The sequence below is a fragment of the Pituophis catenifer genome, unplaced genomic scaffold (genome assembly GCF_029215685.1).
Source record: "Pituophis catenifer annectens isolate HBS135680 unplaced genomic scaffold, rPitCat1.0.hap2 SCAF_6, whole genome shotgun sequence".
Lineage (NCBI taxonomy): Eukaryota > Metazoa > Chordata > Lepidosauria > Squamata > Colubridae > Pituophis > Pituophis catenifer.
The window spans coordinates 17,095,981-17,114,137 of record NW_027256886.1 but is presented as its reverse complement, the minus strand read 5'-3'; the positions used below and the strand labels follow the sequence as shown (position 1 = coordinate 17,114,137).

Genomic DNA, 18,157 nt, shown 5'->3' with positions numbered 1-18,157 from the left:
TAGTTCCCTCCTGTGGCGCACTGTGGATAAATGTGCAGGCGTGAAACTGAAGAAACTAGCAATTAGATTGTCAGGACTACTATTCTATAAAGTGTAGATCTCCCTGACAAATGTATGCCATACAAAATAAATAAATAGTGTTAGCTGTTGAAATAAGAAATGATATGCAATTTATATATATAGAAGGAAGGAAGGAAGGAAGGAAGGAAGGAAGGAAGGAAGGAAGGAAGGAATTAAAGATATGTGATTAAAAATGGGTGAATCTGTATGTGCATTTATGTAATGGGACTGTGGCCAGGTTAGCTTGCCCCAGAAAACTGATGTATCTGGTTGGTTTCAAAAGGAAGATTGGAGTTTTCCCTGGGGATCTGGCAAACAATTTGGTTGAAGCCCTAAATGTTAATATTATTTTTATTGCAAAGGTTATAGTAACATAATTTTGCATTTTCCTCCTGCCTTTATCTTCATGAGAACTAAGGAGGGTCTTTTTTGAGATGTTTACTCCAATTACAATTCTGGCCCAAATTTAAGATTTATTTTATCTGACCAGTCTTGGTTGCAACTCTTTTTCCTATTTGTCAAGGTAATCCCTTTTTTCTCATTACACTTAATCTTGTGCAAAGTGATTCTGTTAAAATCCTCTACAAACCTACATTGGAAGGCACCGATTCAAGCTCAATCCTGACAAGACAGAGTGGCTGAGAATATCTTGGCTCCCTGGGTCTAAGGATTTTCCATCTTTGATCTTGGGTGAGGTTGCAATTCTTTATTCAAGACGAGTGTGTAAACTAGTTGTATTCATAACTCCAGCTCAAGCAGCAGGTGACAGCTGTGGCTAAGACTGCCTCTGCACACATACACCTAATGACAACCTGTGCCCATTCCTGAACTATGAGACAATCCCTCATGTCTTATTCACTTTATAAATGGTTTATTGTTCATACATTCTACATGGACCTGCCCTTAATAACCACTCAGAAGCTACAGTAAGTCAGAGTGCAGCAGCATAGGCAGCAGTAAGCATAACTTGTTATATCCATGTGACTCCACTGCTTCACAAGCTGCAAGGTTGGGGACACATGATGTATGAAGCTCTTCATGATATAGGCCAGGACTGTCAAACTCCCGACCCGCGGGCCAGATGCGTCACGCACTGGCCATGCCCACACCTGGTTTAGCGAAGGAAAAAAATAATCCTGATACGTCACATGATGCTGCCGTGACAACGCGAGTTTGACACTGCTAATATAGGGTTTGATTTTTTGAGGGATTACCTGTCTGGTTCTTTCTGAGCATCAGATTAGATCTGGCAGAGTGGCTGCAGTTCAGGTCCCAATAATTAAGTAGTGTTATCTAGTGAAAGCCAGAAACATGCCTTCTCAGTTACAGGGCCTGCCTTCCAAGAGATCCAGATGGCTCCCAACCCAATGACTTTAAAGAATCCATTGACCTGGCTATTTTCCCAGGTTAATTAACGAGTCCCTATTGGATGTTTTTTTTTTTTTAATACAGATAGTTCTCATTTAGATACCACAATTGAGACCAGCAACTCGGTTATTATGTGAAGCAGTCACTAAATGAACGCAATTGTGCTTATGATCTCACTATTACTTTCCTTTGCTTTACAGATCTGCAAAGGTCATAAATATAAAAATTGGTTCTAACGTTATTTTTTCATCATCTGAATAACTGGAAATGGTCACTAAACAAGACAGTCACTAAATGAGGATTACCTGTATATTTGTCTTCAAACTTCTTAGGTTATCTTTGCTCCCCACCCCCCAACACTTTTGTATTTTTCTTGTTTAACTGTAAACCAGACAATCAGGCAGCTTCTAAATTTGTATAAACAGGACACATATCAAAACCAATTTACTGAATCAAATACCATTCAATAAACATTTCCCCACTCTCTATTCTTGTAAACATTTTTGCTTCCACATATATAAATTTTAGAAATTCTTTTTTGTTCTTCTCTTTTTAAAGGTTCTCTTTAATTCCATCCATCTACAACTTTCTCAGATTTCCTCTTAACTTGTTCATTTTTCTTTCGTATATTTGATTTTCACTCATTCTGACTACATGACAAAATTAACTCATTTCTTTTGTCACAAGCCATTAGTTATGTATTCCACATTAATTCACCCTCCATTTATTCTTGATCCTAGTACTTGTTTACAACACACACTTCTTATGTACTCCATTTCCACTGTTATTATAATTTTATGGTTCTCTTGGCATACCAAATAACTTCCATATAACAAGTCAGGATAAAACACACTAAACTTATACAAACCATTTTTTTTAATGAACATTTACAATATATGTCATAATATAACACACACTACTTTTCTACCAATATTTGCACCTCTTAAAAGTTCTGCATCCTTTCCCCCTCTTTTGTAAATATTATAACAAAGCACATTAATTTATCTACACTGTTCTATCCGTCTGTCTGACTGTCTATCATTCCATTTTTTTCTGTCAAACATCTTATTCTTGGATGCATTCATATTCATATCCGCTCCATATTTTTTAAATCAATCTAACATTTCCTAAAAGCACTCAGGTTCTCAGCCAGCAATATAGTAGAATTTGCATTAAAATATATATTCATGTCCCTAACCAACATATCCCTGACTTCACTTCAAGCATCCATATCTTGCTCCTTGCTCATCCCTACCATTTACAGGTAACTGAGGTAGTCCTCAGTTAACAACTACCCACTCAGTGACCATTGAAAGTTACACTAAGTTACAGTGAACAAGGGCTCTTACATGGTCCTTGTAGTTGCAGCTGTCAGTTTCTCTACAGTCATGTGATTGTGGTTTTGGTATTGACAACCAGCTTATTTATTTATTTATTAGTTCAATTTATATGCCGCCCTTCTCCGGAGACTCAGGGTGGCTAACAATGCGTTAAGCAATAGCCTTCATACTTTGTATATACCTGCTTAATAGGGCTTTCGCGCCCCCCCCCCCCAAAGCGGTGTTCTTTTTTATACAAAGTCAGTTTATTGCCCCCACAATCTGGGTCCTCATTTTACCTACTTCGAAAGGATGGAAGGCTGAGTCAACCTTGAGCCTGGTGAGATTCGAACTTGCAGTAATGGCATTCTCCCAATCATGGTGCAGTCTTTACACACTCATTACACACAAGTTGCATAACTATTCTATAAAAAAAATTGTACAGGTCCACCATTCACACCTGCAGCCTTACTCCTTTTCCTCTCCTTGGACACTAAGCATTTATTTCAATTCCATTTTTAATATATCAGTATTATTCCCATGCAAATCTCTTAAATACTTCAGTGTCATCTCAAATTACTTAATCCCTTTTAACTCTCTTATATGCATTTTTCTCACCTATACCTTCTTTCATTTTATTATTTCACTTCTACTAGAACTTTTAAACTAAATCTTTTCATTCTGTTTGAAACACCTTCCATCTCCCTTTTTTTATACCCAATTTCCATTCATTTTGTTAGATTTTTTTATCATATATTTTCATACATAACTTGTACTTTCTCTTCCTATAATCTTTCTATTTCACTCTAGCTCATTTCACTTTCCTTCCACATCCACTTTTTTCCAGATATCTGCTCTTAATATAATCAACAAAATACTGTCCCACATTCAAAATATTTTAGTTCTTTTGTATCCTTCATTGATTATCTCAATCTTTTTATCAAATCAATCATGCTTTAAAATATTCATTCCTTTGCTGTGCACACATATAAATGGCTTAGACCACAGATTCAAAACTAACAGATCTTTTTAAAGCAAATACTTTGCTATTCCCCTTATTTCTCCAATGACTTCTTCTGTACCTTCTCATCTCATTCCCAACTATCCATTCATGTCCCATAGCAAAATAATTTTTCTTTTGGATTGTACTCACTCTGAACGTTACCCATAATGCTTTTTAGCAAGCCAAAGATATAGATGAGAAGCTATATTAGACCTTTGCCACGTGAAGCAGTTAAAAAGTATTAGAAATTACCACATGAAGACTCACTGTTAACTATGGATTCTTACAAAATTTTTAGGGTCAAGTTCAAAATGCTAATAGAATTTCAGTCACCTCTATCTATAAGTCACCCAACACAAACCTAGAATGTGAAACAAGGGTTTTACTAATCTACAGAAAGCCATGTCTTGTGCATCCTGATTAGATGAAATTGCTTTCCATTCTATAAATGTACTTTCAGAAAAAACTGCAGTGCTAGATAAAAAACATGATTCTTTTAAAAGGTTCTATCCATTTCAGCTATCAATCAAACCACTTGAAATCTCATTTCAAAAAACCTATACAGGACAACAGGGACACAAGTTAGGAAAGAAAAAAAAAGTACTCCCTAGATGACAGCTTCAGCCAGATTTAAAATTCTGTCACAAAGAGCAAAAGAAAAAGGATAGAACTTAGTCTTGAATTTTCCCCAAACTGCCTAAGTTTACTAAGTTAGTAGCATTTGTATTCACAAATGTTCATAAACATCCCATACTGTGAAAAAGGTTTTGACCATAATAATGCATGAACAGAAGATAGCAATAGAAATAGAAACACTTAGACTTAAATAACGCTCCACAGTGCTTTACAGAACTCTCTGGACGATTTACAATGTCAGCATATTACTCCCAACAATCTGAGTCCACATTTTATCAACCTTGGAAGGATGAAAGACTGAGTTAACCTGGAGCCCCGTCAGGATCGAATTCCAGGCTGTGGGCAGAGTTTTGCCTGCAATACTGCATTCTAACCTCTGCACAATTAGGGCTCCTTAAGATAACTTAAAAATACAGGAGCTCTCAACAAATGTTGATTGAGGTAAAACATATAAAGAGGAAGTATGGTTTTGAGAAGGTCACTCATGTCATGAAAATGAAACATTCCATATAGGAACTCTAAATGCCTGGTAGATTAAATTTTTCATCATATCACAGTCATTCACAGAAAAGATGGCCATAATTGGCACAACTTATATTTGTGTGTGTAGCTTTCAAATCATTTGAGATTGTAGCTTTCAAATTATTTGTCTTCAAATTGATAACATTATGCATATCAATATTCCAACTTTGGAATATAAACATGCAAGTGAACTAATAGCATGGGTCCCCAATCTCCAGGCTGTGGCCCATTACCGGGCCTTGAGCCCTTCAGAACTGGGCCGTGGAATTGGCAGCCGAGAGTATGTGCAGCCCCACTCATATGAGCAGTGGGCAAGCGTGGGCAAGCACTTCTTGCTAATTTTCCTGCTGGTAAATTCTTTCTAAGATTTTAAAGAATCATTGCCTGGTATGTCTGTAACTGAGTTTTAGAAATAGAACTAGCTATTTTATTTGTTATGAATAGGTCAAGTTACTTTCTATTAGCAAAATGTTTAGTTCTCTAGTCTTTTCAGCAATGATAGCATGTAATTAATTAAAGGAAATACACACTAGATATCTTTACTATTAGTTGGTATCTTTAACTATCCCTAATTCTATTATCTTCATTTCACCAACCACTAGAGATCAAGAGATTCTTACCCACAAATATGCCAAATGTTATCGTTTAAGTGAACATTAATTATTAGCCTCTGTAACTGGAAAACGGATATAAATAAATTACCTTAGCACGGAATAACATTAACTAAATTGACAAGTGATGCAGCCTGAGATGGCATATGGGATTTGTCTTATTATTATTGCTTTCTATACATAAATTTAAAGGAAGTAATAATATTACTACATGACAGAGGACAAGGAAGATATGCTGTTAAACAAGTTTTCAAGTGATAATTTGAAAATACTGCTTGAAATAATCTATGTAAACTTCTGTACTTCAGTAGTAAAGGTATTTTGAAGAAAAAGAATTCAAGCTGTACAACAATAAATTTAGTGTACAGACAAAAGCCTAAGGAAAGCTACAACAAGGTAATTAACCTTGATGAATTTTCTATGCACTCTCAGCAAGCAAGCCAAAGAGAAAAGCAAATAGAAACTTGCAGTTATATATTTGGCCAAGATATAAACAGCTGCCAAGGCAAGTTGGCATGTAAGAGTTCTAAACTTTATTTTGATAGAAATAATCATTTATAAGAAAGTTTGCAGTGGCTAGTTAGAATTTTTGACAATAGCTAAACTTGGAACTCAAAAAATGTATTTAAGTTTAAAATATATGTAAAGAATTCTTAATAGGCATGACATTGGTATCAATAATCATAAAATAATAAATATTAATGAAGTGCATTGTTTTATAAAATTGGAAAATTCTAATCAAATTGAACATATGGCCTAAGGACTGTTAACAGCCATTGGCATTCAGACAAATCAGCCATCAATAAATACATAGAAATAAACTATATTTACTGACCATTTAAGAGACAACAAAAAGCTAAGAAGGAAACAAAAAGACCAGAACATATTCTCTCCAGCGGCCAACACCCAGATAAGCAGGGATTAAACCAGACAAGCAATCAAGCTGAAAACAATATCCTAATCAAAAACCACCAAGGGGAGAAAAAAAAACCACACCTCCACCAAAATTGGCAGGGCAAGCTACTGTATATAAACAGGGAGCAAACCCCATCCTTGTTGGCACTAATTATGTTATCTTATGGCTAATGAAACTTCTGCAAACTAACTAAACTCAGAAAACACCAAGGACTTCACAGTTCAATAATGAGCTACATATTTTTTTTTATTTTTAATCCATTTATTTAGTAATGCAGATACTAAATACTTTTCACATCTGCGGATAAAATAGTTTAAGATACAGATGTGGAATTGTTTTAAGCTCCTGACCTGCAGGGTGACAAATGATAACATTACTAGTTTCAGATACAAGGCAACATCACAACAAATTTCAAAGGTATCTGGATCTTTTCCAAAATTCCACTTCCAGATTACAGAATTAACAACAAGGAAGTTTATAAAGTAAGCTCAAATTCATTGATTCCAGCTTTTCATTCCTAATTCTCTAAATGCCATTATTCTTCATACGTAAACTGCTTTCCTTCACAACAAAGGAAAGACCACAGCCTAGTCTGTGTTATTTGACTTGTTCTTCAAGGATCATCAGGTGGCCTTAGTTTGGCTGTTCCTTTGAATTTTTGTTCCTTTTCTAATGCTTATGCTGTGCAAGCCATCATACATGGCCACTCTCCACAATACCAGCTATTTGGTAGATTTTGAGGACTGAAGTACTGAAGCAGATATTATATTAAGGATGACAAAATATAACTATATATTTATATAGCAATGTTATTATCTCATGTATCTCTTTAAGATATATAAATGTCAGCATTAAACTCCTAGGTATCTGCCGTATTTGTAGACTTGAAATTTGAATCAAAATGAAGATAGTAATTTGTGAAAGAATACTGAAATATTACTTTCAGAAAGAAAGAATACTTTTTACATAGTAAAAAGCCAATTTTTAAAGAATTGGAATCTCAAAAATAGATATTAAGAATCAGATTATCTCATCTAGAAAAAACCATGTGTACAGGATCACATCATCATTATCACTATGCCATGCAGAATGGGCACAACATCTAGGCCTTAATTAAAGTTCTTGAAATTCCAGTTCAACAAAAAAAGATGGCAGATTTAAAGGAACCAACCTTCTGGTTATTAGAAAAATGTGAAATAATCATAACTATGCTAGAAATTAACTTTATTTCAAAATTAGCATAATCACTACCAGGCCAAATGAAACATTACAAAGCAAACTACTATGTAAGTTTTCAATGCTTTGTTCTGTGTAAACAATGGAATATCATTTAGTAATAGTTTAAGATGGAAGATGAAAAGGAGCTACAGGTTTTGCATCTATTATTAATTTATTAAACTTAATTATTCATCCTTAATTGGTTCTGGGAGACGCAAAGAGTACTAAAAAGGACGAATACCAAACAAACCATGTGACTAAGCATGTGACCCTTTGTTTCAGCCAGGAAGGACTTCCTATTTGTCCCTTTTCCTATGTCAGTATCCTTCCCAGCATGGCCGACTTCCTGTCCCCTGCTTCCTTTTGCAATACATCAAGTACCAAACAAAGAATGTGTATCAGGACATCATTTTCATGTAAAAATGAGTCAAGTACCAAATTCGATGAGTTTTGAAGCAACAGAATACGGAGGTATCACTGTATCAATATTTCTTATTGTTCGTATTTGTATTTTACCACAATAAGATAGCAAAGTAAAACATATATAATAAAATACAGAAACATAGGGATAATATAAAGCCCAAGCACAGTTTATAGCCTCTTGTAGGAGGGCTCCCCAAAAATGCTCTCTTTAGATCTTCTAGAAGGTGAACCATGTTGGAGACAGATGAATCTCCAATGGGTGACATTCCAGAGGGCTAACCTGTCCCTGAAAAATAACACTCCTGACCTCCAAAAGAACAGAGGCAATATGCTGCTTCTCCTAACATCAAGGTTAAGCCTGATTCTAGTGGGGACATGTGATTCTGCAGATAGCCAAGCATCAAACTATAAAAAGCTTTGTATTTCTAAGCAACAGGTAATACTAAAAACACTAAAAACAATTGTGAAGATTTAGCAAACTATCCAAATAACTTTTGGCATCCCTCAAAGCTTTGAGCTGTGGGTATTGATCTGCAGTTACCCAAGACTCTGATTTGGATGTCATACGTAAATTGTGATAAGGCAAATAAAATAATGAAGATAAAGGTTTTTAAAATTACTTTTTCTAAATAAAAATGATAAAAGGCACCATGATCTCAATAAGGCATAGGGTGCAAAATGTTGTATACTTAGGAAAGGAAATCCATCTGTACAAAAATGCCAGCTATTTCAAATGTAAGCATTATTGCATTTAAATTGCTATAACTCTATACATCATTATGATCAGGTCTATATGCAATTTTGAAAGGCATTATAAACTGACAAGTTATAGTTAATCTTATAACTAATTTTATTTTTATTTTTTTCCAGATATTTCCTCTATGAGATAGAACTTTTTGTCAATAAGATACAAAACAAAATATAATTAGAACAGAGTTGCGAAGGGAATAATTATCCCAAATCAAAATTCATTTACAACTTTCCAAAAACATATAAAAACTTCAAATATTGTACAGAATGCTATTTACACCAAAGCTAGAAAGCCTGGTACATCCAGATGGTTCATACTTCAATTCCCATTGGCATGGCTAATGGAACACGACTGAAACCTACAATCCAAAACATCTGGAGGACATCACACAGTGTTTAGGAGTAAACCAGCTTTTTTATGTACTATGTACATATTATTTGGGAATAATAGTCTTATCCACAAATAATAAGGCTTAATAGCCTTACTATTAAAAAGTACTACATATTATTTAAAGCAGGGATCCCTAACCCCCGGTCCTTGGACCAGCACCGAGCTGCGGCCACACAAACAAGCCCCATCCACAGGATGCAGGCAGCACGCGAAACCTCATCCCCTCCGGGCCACAGAAAAACCTCTCTCCATGGAACTGGTCCCTGGTTCCAAAAGATTGGGGGCCACTGATTTAAAGCATCTTTCTACTTACATTTTTCCAACTAGCTTAATTTGATGTGCTACAGCAGTGGTCCCCAACCTTTTTATCGCCGCGGACCAATCAGCCTTTGATAATTTTACCGTGGCCCGCTGAGCGCGCGCAGGGGTGGGGGCTTTGGGCCACACGTGCGTACCTGCGCGGGGCTCTCTTCCCTGGAGCCTTTGCGCACGGCCCAGGAGCTTTTGCGCACGGCCCAGGAGCCTTTGCGCTGCAGCGTTCATGTCCCCCGGCCGCTGCGCGGCCCGGTGCCAGGTACTCCACGGCCCGGCACCGGTCCGTGGACCGGGGGTTGGGGACCACTGTGCTACAGTACAAAAAGTCTCTACTGCTTCTATGCAAAGATTTTTCTAGAATAATCAGGTTTTCCACAGTCACTTATTATCAGAATTTCTTTTATTGGCTTATTAATGGAGTTGTTTTTTGCCATGAGATGTCCTCTTGTATTTTAATACAGATTTTTTATATTAGAAAAATGAGTAAGGCAGTTACTTGAAAGCCAAATCAAATATGTAATATTTATCATTTTTAAAATGGCCAATTACATATGCTTAGAATGTAGATGTAGAAAAACTATTTTCAGCATCGTATACATTCGTTTTTGGAAATAATTCTATTTGCTTGAAAGACAGGTATGGTACAGAGAATAGCAAGCTGAATCGAGAGATTTTAGGTAGCCCTCAACATACGACCACAAGAAGCTCAAAATTTCCATTGCTAAGCAAGACAGCTGATAAGAAAATTGTGCCCCATTTTACTTTTTTTTTTTTTGCCATAGTTGTTAAGCGAATCAGTGCAGTTATTAAGTGAATCATGTGGTAAAGGAAATCTGGCTTTCCCCACTGATTTTGCTTGTCAGAAGCCAGCTGAGAAGGTTACAAATGATGATCGCATAACACAAGGACACTGCAACTGTCACAAATACATGACAGTTGTCAAGCTCCTTGATCACGTGACCATGAGGATCTGCAACATCCTAAATGTGAAAACCAGCCATAAGACATTTTTTTCAATGCCATTATAACTTTGAATGGTCACTAAATGAATGCTTGTACGTCAAGGACTACCTGTACTTCACATTCCAATTCATTTAATAGTATCACCTTCTGTCAATCCTCTCTGCTTACCTATAAACAGAACAAAGGCCTTCTAGGAGTAGATTCTAAACCGTAGAGATTGATTGAGATTAACGGTGGTTATTATGTCAGAGATTGTAATATTAATATTACAATTATTCATAGATACTGTGCCCTTACCACAGTGAGACCTATAGAATCAACAGACAATATCAGCCTTTGCTTTTATCCACAATTCACTAAGTATATCATAACCTCTGAAAAAGTATTAAGCAGGCAATGTATTAGCTATCAACTAACAATGCATTGTACTGCAGCAATAAAAACAAGGTTATAAGGCAAGGTACACTAGATCTGCGAAATAATTTCCAATAATATGTGATGTAGTCTCCAAGCTATTTTTATTGAAAAATGGGATAAACATAGTTCAAGTAAATAACTGCATTCAGTTTCTAAGTTTTCAGAGTCCAAAGTTTGAGAATTTTCACCAGTGTTTTAAACTATTTGGATTGCCTGAGCAGCACTGAGTGAAGAGGAATATTCTTTTGCCACATATAAAATATACAGTATAATATAGTTAATGTATGTAAAAAACAAACTTCCTTTAAAAGTCTTGTGGGCTTCATTACTAAATATCTAGGACCAAGGGTTGGACACACCTGTTTTGAACAGTTTAAATTTTCAGACATTAAATGGTCTGAAAAATGCACGGCTGTATTTAAAATGGAACTAACAATTTTATTCTTCTCAAAATACATTAAGTTACATTTTATAAAAAGTTAAAATTCAGCATAAATTTTAAAGGAAAATATTTTAACAAATATTTGCTTTATATAATATCTAAGGACACCTGCAACTACATTATTTAGCAACTATAAATTTTAGAATGATGCACGGTTTTTACAGTAAAATTGGGTATCATTAAATTATTTTACTATAAAAAATAATATAGTAACCATGCCTATGATTTTCATTACAGGAAAATTATAAGTGATATATGTTTCCTGGAAAAATACACAGAAATATTTACTGCTGTCAGTTTGTATGTCACAGACTTTCAAAAATATAAAGCAGACTAACTTATAACATTAAGTTTTTTCAAATACATTGAAATCTCAGCAATAATATCAGTGATTCCCTCTCCTCCATTTTAAGAGCTTCTTTAAAGCTATATTTTTTAAAAGTGTTGTAGAACAACTTTCTCCTCTTAATACAATGGAAAATTAAACACAGTACTATATGACTTATATAAACAATATTCAACGAAGGGTAGGGATACCATGTTTAGGGTATTTGAACTGGATTAGCACAGTAAGTACTTTCAGAAAGCTATTTGCTTTAGAAAGAGACTATAGAATGACTGGTTAAACCATACTGAACTACAAAACAGATTACCACTTTTAGCCTAGTGATTTGTGCCAAGATGTATAGTTTATTAGTTTGCCATGCACCCCATGTAATTAGACCATAGACTTTAGATAAATTCTAATTTCTTAGTGTAAGTAATTTATCTGATTAGATAATTTTATATCTATTTTCTTAATCCTCACTAAAATATCAACAGAAAGTATACAATATGTAATATTTTTTCTTATAATGGTCTAAAGTATTTCACTTTCTAGTTTTCAAATTTTTATTTATTTATACCCCACCCTGGCGATGAACATATCCAACACACCTTCCTCCTGTTTTCCCCACAACCACCACCCTGTGAGGTTAGTTGGACTGAAAGAGAAGGACTGGCCCAAAGTCAGCCACTGGCTTTCATGTCTAAAGTGGGAGTAGAACTCAAGGTTTCTAGCCCCTCTCCATCTTTCTAGCCTGATGCCTTAACCACATACCTTGTTTTATTGTACTCTGCTTCATTAAGCTTTAAAGACACTGCATTATTTTTTATCAAGACTTTCCACCAACAAAAACGTTACAATTCACTGAAGGCTCCAACAATACTCAGTAGGCATTTTTCAGCAATGAAGTGTTTTAAATTAATTTAGTTAAGATATGTGCATTGCTTTTTTAGATACAATATTATTATGCACTTAATAGACTAGAGCATTCATTCATTCATTCATTCATTCATTCATTCATTCCATAAAATGTATTGGCTGCTCACCTTACCATAAGGTAATTCTGTGTGGCTTACAGTCATAAAAGTATACATATGCATATTTTGCCCATACATATACAATTTAAACATACATAAATTAAAATAAAAAATTAGTGGGAAGGGCAGGAGCATAATGGGGGAAGCTGGGATCTGTTTTTACTAGATCAACCACCTCCACTGTGCTATTCCCAAGCCAACTGTCAGAAACATTTAGGCCTTTATAAAAGGATAGGAGGGTTGGGACCAACCTCACATTGGGGAGGGAGGGAAATGTTCCAGAGGGCAGGAGCAACAGCAGAGGAGGCCTTCTTCCTGGACCCTGCTAGCTGGAAAAATCAGGCTGATAGGACCCGCAGCATGCCTCCTCTGCTGGTATGGGTGATATACCATACCCAGTGGCCAATCCCAGTGGGGTGAAACAGTCCCTCAAGTAACCTGGATCCTTGCCATGAAGGGCATGGCAATGGACACGAACAATTTGAATTGCACCCAGAAGCAGACTGGCAACCAATGCAGCTCACGGAGCAGTGGTATTACAGGGACCATTACTGGGGCTGCCAAAACTTCCCATACTACCCCACTTGGCACCAGGTGTAGCTTCCAAATGCTCGAGGTATCCCCATGTAGAATGCAATGAAATAATCCAACCGCATAGTGTAGTGTAAAAATAACTTTTATATGCACTGCAAAACCAAAAAAAAAAAAAAATGCATGTGACTCAGTTTATTGCGATGTAGCTCTGACCTAAATATTTATATTTTCTAACCAGCCACGTTCACATTTTTTATATTCATTACGCCCTTTAGTCTCCCAAGCACAAAGATGGCTGGATGCATTTGAAAGAATGATCAAGGTGAAAATGTCTTCCTTCTGTATACCAAAAATAAAGTCACATTTTCATGCTTTGGCCATCTATTACATTTAAATGCAGAACCTCCTAGGTTTTTTGAAGAAGACAATATCATTATGACAAGAAAAGTCCTCTTCCATGTCCGATTTTGATACTGTGTAAACATTGCATCCAAGTATAATGGAATAGATATGATCATTGATTGCAAACCCAAGCACTTCTATACTTGGATCATTAACGTTTCACTCTGACCAACTGGAAACAACTGCAATACATCCAGGATACAGAACAAGGGTCTATGAATGAACATTAACAATGTTAATATACCAACATCAACATTAGCCTGCACTTCAAGATGCAGGGGGGAAAAATACTATATTTAAACAAAAGCTATTTCAGTGTGTTTCCTTGAAACATACTTCTTCCTGACCAAATGAGAGAAATCCTATACAACTGGACAGCAGGAATCACTCTCTTGAATTATATAATCCCTGAGATCAGGTCATATGACAAGATACCTCGCTATTACTAAGCAGAAACACCGAAGTTTTTTCTCCTAAGCGGCTCCCATTTTTTCCCTTCCTTCCAACAAGCACATCCTTCCAAGAATGGGCATGCATTTTGGGTGTGTGCAGATGCATCATATCATATACACTGCTCCGGTTGAAGTACCTTTTTTGTCTTCATGGAAGGCAGGTTGAAACAGTTTCTCAGGCGAAGGATATACAACCGCCATCTGCCCTTTATAAATAAGCAGAGTTTTTAATGCCACCACTTGAGGCCTGTCCAAAGGCATCCAAGAGACCCTTCCACAGACAATCAGGGTCCCAGAAAGACAAGCTTTCCCTCCCCTCTCCTGCCCTCCATATAATCAGAAGGGCTGAGCCTTCTTCCTGCAGATGCTCCCGGCTTTTATCCTCCTCCTTTCAACGAGACAGGTTGCTGCCGTTTCCCGCCCTCCATATAATGTATGTATGTATGTATGTATGTATGTATGTATGTATGTATGTATTTACTCTCCTCACAGGTACGAAAGGGCGGACATCTTCATCCAAGCAACTCCCGACCCGTATTCACCCTTCTCCCCCCCCACAACCGTACCTAAATCCTCCTTTTAGGTAACAGAAGCTGCTTCTTCCCTTGCAAAGGTTGGAGCGCCTGCAGGGGAAATAAAGGGGACCCTTTCCTCCCAGTCTGCTGGGGGGAGGGGAGACAAGTCGCTGCCCCCCCCCCTTTCTCTCGCAGCGCTCATGGAAGGGCTAGGCCCGAATGCACGGGCCCTCCAATGCTGGAACCCCCCTTACGCATACAGGTCGACGTAACCTCTGTGGGATGGTCAGGCCTTACGCAAATCTACCAGTGGACCCCCCCCCTCCTCCGGGCATTGCCTTGGCGACACCCAAAGAGGCAAAGGACGGGGGCCTCTTCCGCCACATTACCTCACTTCTCGCTTTCACCTGACCCGCGAAGCCTCTAGGACTCCCGAGCAGGTTCTCCCCGCGTCGCTCCTGCCGGAAGTACGTGCCGGAAAAGAAGCGTCCTCCTCTCTCTCTCTCTCTCTTTCTCTCTCTCTCTCTCTCGTGTGTCTCTCTCGCCGCTGCCGCTGCCACCGTTGTTACCACACACACCAGGCGTTGTCCGGAACTAGCCGGCGATCGCGTGAGCCCATGGGACCTGTAGTCCGCTTCTCAGAAAAACTACAGGTCCCGAAAAGCTTTGCGAGGGCTCGAGCAAAAAAAAAAAAGAAAAAGAAAGAAAACGGGGCGGGAAGAGGAGTGGGGAGAGAAAAAGAGGCCGCGCGGCAAGGCGAGCGGGGAGGGGGAGGAGCCGGCGAGAGAGAAGGCGAATTAGAAGCCAGAGTGGAAACGGTGGGCGGGGCTTTGACCGTATTAGGGAAAAAGAGGCGGGGCGAAGGGAAAAAAGGATGGGCGGGGGAGAGTAAAACTCTTCGGGCGCTACAAGACGCGACAGAAGCGATCCTGGAGGCAGCGGTCTTGGGTCCTCGCACAGTTTCAGCGCAAGGGACGGGTTGAGGTTGGCGGCTTCGGCAGCCGCACCTGAACCCCCTTTGCGACTTGACACCAGAGGGTTTCTGTCGGACAGGTAAGCCCCGCCAGCCGTTCCTGCACCAGCACAGCTCCTCCTTGGGTGCCTTGGCTTGCGGTGAAGCAGCTCCGGTTGGGGAACGCTGGAGCGCCCATCTCGCGTTGTGCAGCCTTTTAAAGAGGGGATCTTTTCAAATAAAAAATAATAATAATAAAATTCCCATCGCTCGGTAAACGAAGTACAACGTGTGTCCTTTTAGGAGAGCTTTCCGCTTTATTCACAAAAAACACCTTGCTTTAAAAAACATCTCACTACCTTCTATTTCTGCAGAATAAACGGCTCCAAATGTTTTTAGGGGGAGAGAGAAAAAAAAAATCCACATTGTAATATTTGGGAAATTCTCTATCACTTGATCATGATAGTCCTTTTGGGTTGATTCTTTTTCTCCTTTGTTTCTGCCTTTCTGCTAGGTATCCAGGTATTGGCTAGATCTTTTCCCACATGTATGTTGCATAAATTCTTCTGAGCAAGGCTTGATACTTTTTCCTGACATTTTTACAAATACCTGTTTTCACTAGAGAATGAGACACAATTAGGGTTTTTAACTGTAGACCCTGTGAGTTTCATTCATTCTCTTTTTTTTCTTCGCATGTGTCCTTTGCCAGGGCATCCTAAACAATTGTAACACCGGAGCAGAACTTTAAAATGCATTCTTTTAGTACTGAGGATTGGCCTTTATGGGTTAATATAAAGATATAAAGATGTTTATTGTATCCTGTAACATTAACAGGAGTTGCAGTTAGTGCAATAAATCCCTTGAAAGTTTTATGTTGATTGTCTGACCATTAACATGATCCTTTGTGAATTGTGTATCTCCCTCTTTATTAAACAAGCTAATTTTTATGTATTGAAGTCATTGGGAATGTTGTCATTGTTTTCATGTGAACTTGAAATGTAAATTTCGTGTTTAAAAAAAGTGGGGGGGGAGAAATGACCTGTCCGTTATCAAGATGTGGATGAAGAAATAAATTTGAGTCTTTCTGATTAGCATTGATTAGGTTAATCTTATCTGAATTGCATAGTACTGGTATCTGTGTAAATCTGTGCAATGACTACTCTGCACAATAAGATATTCCAGAAACATTTCTTGAGAAGATCATTCAGTTTCTTCACTTCAATTGACTCTACTTACTTCAATGAGGAATGTAGAAATGCCTAATTGTCTTTTTAAACTGCAGGCTGAGATCTGTGTGAATAAGACTTCAGCTCTGTAAAGAACAACAATTTAATCTGGCCCTATACTAGGAAATTTATTTTTTTCTACCCATAGAATGTTTTCAGATTGATCTGAATACCTGGTTCTTTTTTTAAACAAATGTTGTCTCCTTAACATATTGCAATTCACATTTCCCCCTCCGCATGTAATAACAGTTAATAAAAATGCATCTTAATATTATGCTATGTAAATTTAATTTGTGGTCTGTAATAGAAATATGTAGAAGGGAAAGGTGTTTTTCAGATTCTTAAATGCCAGCATGTCATTTTATATCAGTTCATTTTAAATTCTTACCAGTTTTCTAGGTGTCTAGAAAACCAGGTGCAGGAATGTTTGTATCCCTGATTATTTACTTCCAAATTGAAGTTCTGCCAAAATAAAATTACCATCTGGCTTATCTGTCTTTACATGACAATAAAAGCTTCAGTAGGATTTAGTTGCAGTGAGAATACCTATAACATAAACCATATAATCCTGAAAATATTTACTTACAAAGAAATATTTCTAAAGTCTATGATATGGTCACTTATGGGGTATATTTATTACTGCATAAAAAGAAAGCACATATATACTTACTTACTTTAAAATAACTGATTTGTGAATTAAAACACTTACATTCTAAGCATTTGGGCTTTTTGTGACTATGTAATTGCTTATGTGATATGATGTGATCCATATTTCCATTCCAGGCTTTGCATATAATGTAAGTATAGGTTTAATCTCATTCTTATATGTGGTTTAGATAATGCTCTTTATAGTTCATCTCATACCTGTCATGCCATTGATCTTTCATTCCGAAGAATTTGATGAAAATTAGCATTTACGTTGGGGCCAAATAAATTACATTGTGGCTTGTCTGAAGAATGGACTGCTGATTTGATTTGGAATTCATTAAACAACCACATCTTTTTTCAGGATCACATAGCTGTTTTAATGAGCCACAGGAAAATACTGTGTTCGCAATCCTAGGCATTCTGAAATAGTTTTTTCTAAATAAATCTGAAGCTTTATATATCCATATTTTATCCAGATACATATTAAGCTAAATCTATCTCCTGATTAAAACAATCTTTTTTTTTTAGGTTTCTTTTAAATCTCTCCTTTATTACTTTATAAGTAACTCAAGATGGAGAACATACATCATTCTCCTTTCTCCTCCTACAACAACAATGCTGTGAGGTGAGAGAGAGTGACTGGCCCAAAAATTATCCAGCTGGCTTTCATGGGACTGGTTGATGTAGAAAGAAACATCTGGAAGTTGTGATG

At 37.2% G+C, this 18,157-nt stretch overlaps 2 protein-coding genes across 2 annotated transcripts in view; one reads left to right on the top strand and one right to left on the bottom strand.

Moving 5' to 3' along the window:
• PDCD10 (programmed cell death 10) overlaps positions 1–15,228 on the bottom strand; it is a 32,029-nt gene extending 16,801 nt beyond the window's left edge. Inside the window, exon 1 of the mRNA XM_070944900.1 lies at positions 15,009–15,228. The gene's annotated coding sequence lies outside the window, so the exon portion shown is untranslated. The remainder of the gene's footprint in view (positions 1–15,008) is intronic.
• Positions 15,229–15,561: 333 nt separating this feature from the next.
• SERPINI1 (serpin family I member 1) overlaps positions 15,562–18,157 on the top strand; it is a 116,756-nt gene continuing 114,160 nt past the window's right edge. The window contains exon 1 of the mRNA XM_070945389.1: positions 15,562–15,672. The gene's annotated coding sequence lies outside the window, so the exon portion shown is untranslated. The remainder of the gene's footprint in view (positions 15,673–18,157) is intronic.